The sequence below is a fragment of the Palaemon carinicauda genome, chromosome 21 (genome assembly GCF_036898095.1).
Source record: "Palaemon carinicauda isolate YSFRI2023 chromosome 21, ASM3689809v2, whole genome shotgun sequence".
Classification (NCBI taxonomy): domain Eukaryota; kingdom Metazoa; phylum Arthropoda; class Malacostraca; order Decapoda; family Palaemonidae; genus Palaemon; species Palaemon carinicauda.
The window spans coordinates 71944111-71949110 of NC_090745.1; positions in this window are offsets into that span (position 1 = coordinate 71944111).

Genomic DNA, 5000 nt, shown 5'->3' on the forward strand with positions numbered 1-5000 from the left:
GACACAGTTCACAAACAGTACAAAAAAACACAAACTAAAATAATAATCACAGTATGTATGTTTGTATGTGGACACCGTTGTCCATACAAGGCCCAAGAGACCTTCACAGCCCACTGCCACAAATTTTTGGCAAACGGTAGTACCCCGAGTCCCACTACCACACTCACTTCCTATATCGGGGCTAATTAATCATAGTCATCATCATCATCATCACAATCTTATTCATGAGAGGTCCAGACGCAAAATCCTTCAAACGGGCTGGGTCGTTATGGCATCAATATCAATAAAATCGATAAGAGCAATCAAATCATAATCATAATCGTAGTCCAGGTCGTCAACAAGTAAATAAATCTGAGCAATCGTATCAAGTTCTGTTACCGGCCAAGTCGTCAACAATCAAGTAAACACTCAAGGGAACTCTCTCCAAAGAAGGAATTCCGGCCTGAAAAATGAAAAAAGAAAAACACTTACAAACACTCCTAGCTAACTAAACTATCGCACTATAATCACAGATAAATAATAAACTGTTCCTATCATTCACAATCATGACAAGCAAATATAAACAAAACTGTACTTACTCAGAAAACCAATGAACACTTCCACGCTGGTAATAAAGAATAATAAATATAATCCAGCATCACACACACAACCGCCTCTATCAGCAGTCAAATAAAAAAAGCCTTTGCTCCGAAACCTTTACTTCTCTCCTAACCTAGCTAAAAGTAAACAAACAACCTCATTTAAACCAACAGTCTTTCTCACAACAAACAATCGATACACTAACTACCCATCTCTGATTAGAAAATGTGATGCCTGCCATGTTCCAACACACCCTACATGTGCTGAAATACAGCAAAAAATAAAAAATAGAGACACAAAGGTATTCTGCTCAACATGCTTAGTCTGGATGGAAAATATAATTAAGTCGAGACTAAATCTGCAAATAGTTGAAGATAAAGAAGAGGAAGAAGAAGCAGAAGAAGAAGAAGAAGCAGAAGAAGAAGAAGAAGGAGAAGAGAAAAATGAACAGGATATGTGTAAGGATGCAGAGGAAATCATTGATATAACTTATGATGCCATCCAACAACATACTTATGAAGAAATAAATTATCAGATGGAAGCAAATAATAGACCCAAGAGACTCTACCCGGACCTACATACTTTTAGGGAAGAGCAAGAACAAGAAAAAAAAAGAAAAGAAAGATATAGTCTGCCATATGCTGAAAAGAGGGAATTGCAGATTTGGCGAAAGATGCTACTACAAGCATCCAAAGATATGCCATGATTATGAAATATATGGTAAATATGCGTATTTAGACGGATATGGAGACGAATGCAGAGATCTCCATACAAAAATATGCAAAAATCTAAAAGAAGGAAAAGGATGCAGTTTCAACAAAAAATGTCGATATATGCATCCTGCAACTATGAATGAGAATAAGAAAACTCAGCAAACTGAAAAGAAAAATGAAAGCAAAAATGAAACAAAAAAAGAAACAAAAAAACAGGCCGCGTATATACCGCGCTATGCACCAAAAACCCCAAGATATGAGGCCTTTCAACCCAAATCTGCACATATAGAGTCCAACTACAAAGAATGCATCTATAATGCCAGGGGTTGGTGCAGATATGGGGATAATTGCAGGTATACACACAAAAATAAATATGAAGACGAAAGAACAAATATAATAGAAAAGTTGGATTTTTTAATGGAAGAATTCCGGGATATGAAGAAAAGAACATCATATCAGAACAGGAATGAAGCATGGGAGAATCCATATTATTACCAATATTAAATACTGGGGATGAAACACAAACCATAATAGTGATGAATGCACAGGGTTTAGTCACGAGTAACTCTAAAAGGAAAATAGAGTTCTTAGAAGATCTAACCCAAATTGAAAAAAATAGATATATCAAATATAAGTGAAACATGGTATTCCCAAGAGACTGGCAGTGAAGACCAGATAAAGGGTTTCCAAACTTATAGATCTGGTAGAATAAATAGGAATCAAGGGGGAACCGCAATATATGGAAGAGACATAAATCAAGGAAAAAGTGTGTGAAAAATACAACAACACAGAATGTGAATTGATTGCGGTAGAATTTGAATCTGAAAAACTAGTGAATATTGTAGTTTACAGACCCCCAAATACTAAGGAGTTTGGTATAATAATAGAAAAATAGATGATATATGTAGAAACCATAAAGACTGGAATATACTCCTATCCGGAGATTTTAACTTTCCTTTCGTGGATTGGAAAGAACGGATAGAAGAAAGTGGTTGTATGTATACATATAAAAAAGAGAGCAATAGTAGCGCAGAAGATAAGAGAATTTGAAAACCTTCAAGATATGCTATTAGAACATAATATGCAACAAATAAACCACATTCCAACAAGAAAGGAAAATGTCCTAGATCTAGTATTTGTGAATGAGGTGAATTATGTTAAAGAAATAATAGTGTATAACATGGGAATTTCAGACCATAATGTCATAGAATTAATAGTCCATTCCAAAGCAAGTGATCGCAGAATTAATCAAAGCACAAAACATTGGGAAGGATATAGAAAATATATTTTTTTATAGTAAGAATATAAAAGGGTCAGAAATAAATGAAGAACTGAATAAAGAATGGAAAAATGTATTTGTAAGTGATAATATACAGGTAAATACGGACATACTGTACAAAATACTGGAGAAAATTGTTGAAAAATATGTACCAAAGAAAAACAATCAACAAAAGACATGCATACGAAGAGAAAGAAGGATCTTATTTCAGAAAATTAGAAAGTGGAAGAAAAATCTTACAAAAGAAAAAATGTGTGGAAAATGATGGAAATAAAATGTAAGATAGAAAATGCAGAACAAAAGATTATACAGTCAAAAGAAAATGAAAAAAGGGACTTAGAAGAAAGGACACTTCAAAATATAAAAAAAGACCCCAAAGTACTTTACTCCTATGCAAAAAAGATGAATAAAGGGAGATTAGAAATAGGCCCTCTAAGAATTGAAGGACGGCTAACGAATGAAAAAAAGGAAATATGCAACATATTAGCAGAAAAATGTAAGAGTGAGTTCACGCCAAGAATTGCGAATGAGAATAATGAAACAGAAATGAGAGAAGAAAATGTTGAATATCTAACGGATATAGATATTAATGAAGCAGATATTGTCAAGGCTATAAACGAAATTAAAAATAGATCAGCAGCTGGACCAGATGGAGTTCCAGCGATTTTGTTAAAAAGAACTGCAAACACTATCGCGAAGCAGCTTGCAATACTGCTAGGACAAATTGTAGATATGAGCGAGATATATGTTAAACATAAATTAGCTTATATAACCCCCATCTTCAAAAATGGATCAAGACTAGAGGCAAGCAATTATAGACCTGTTAGTCTAACATCACATATTATGAAAGTGTATGAGAGGGTAATAAAAATCAAAATAATGGATCATTTGATTAAAAATAATTTGTTTAATATAGGTCAACACGGTTTTGTGCCCGGGAAAAGTACACAAACCCAAAATGATAGCACACTATGAAAACATATACAAAAATATGACAAGTGAAAAAGACACAGATGTGATCTATCTAGATTTTGCAAAAGCCTTTGACAAGGTAGACCACAATATATTAGACAAAAAAATGAGAAGGCATAATATTGTGGGAAAGATAGGAAAATAGGTAAAAGAATTCCTGCAAAACAGAAAACAGATAGTGGTTGCAAATGATGAGAAATCGGATGAAGCTCAGGTAATATCTGGCGTGCCACAAGGTACGGTTTTAGCTGCACTGCTGTTTGTTATTATGATCTCAGACATCGACTGTGATGTTGAAAACTCTGTAGTGAAAAGTTTCGCCGATGACACAAGAATAAGTAGAGAAATTACTTGTGATGAAGATAGGAATTCACTACAAAGAGATCTAAACAAAATATATGAACGGGTGGAGATAGATATGATGGTATTTAACTCTGATAAATTCGAATCAATAAATTATGGAAACAGAGAAGGAATGGTATATGCATACAAGGGACCTAATAACGAGACAATCACAATAAAGGAAGCAATTAAAGACCTTGGTGTAATGTTAAATAGGAATATGTTATGCAACAACCAAATAGCAACACTGTTGGCTAAATGTAAAGCAAAAATGGGAATGTTATTCAAACACTAAAACAAGAAAAGCTGAACACACTACCAAAAGGATATTGCACAGATAGAGTGTGTACAAAGGTCCTATACTGCTAGAATAGAAGAAGTTAAGGACCTCGATTACTGGGAAAGACTGCAAATTTTAAAACTATACAGTCTAGAAAGGAGAAGAGAACGCTACATGATAATACAAGCATGGAAGCAAATAGAAGGAATTACTGAAAACATCATGGAGCTAAAAATATCAGAAAGAGCAAGCCGAGGTAGATTAATAGTGACAAAAAATATACCAGGAAAGCTAAGGAAGGCGCACAGGACATTAATCCACTACGCACCAGCATCGATAACGCAGCGACTATTTAATGTGCTGCCAGCTCATCTAAGAAACATATCAGGAGTGAGCGTAGATGTGTTTAGGAATAAGCTCGATAAATACCTAAGATGCATCCCAGACCATCCAAGACTGGAAGATGCAAAATACACCGGAAAATGCATTAGCAACTCTCTGGTGGATATACAGGGTGCCTCACACTGAGGGACCTGGGGGAATCCAAACAAAAAATAAGTTAAGGTAAGGCTCTCTCTCTCTCTCTCTCTCTCTCTCTCTCTCTCTCCCAGAATTTTGCAAACAAAAATGAAAATAAAACAAAAATAAATCCTCCACAACATATATATATATATATATATATTCACACACACACACACACACACATATATATATATATATATATTCACACACACACACACACACATATATATATATATATATATATTCTGTGTCTAAAGAGATTACGACTGCTAACACATGAGGAGCGGAATATATGTAATTTAGCCATGATATT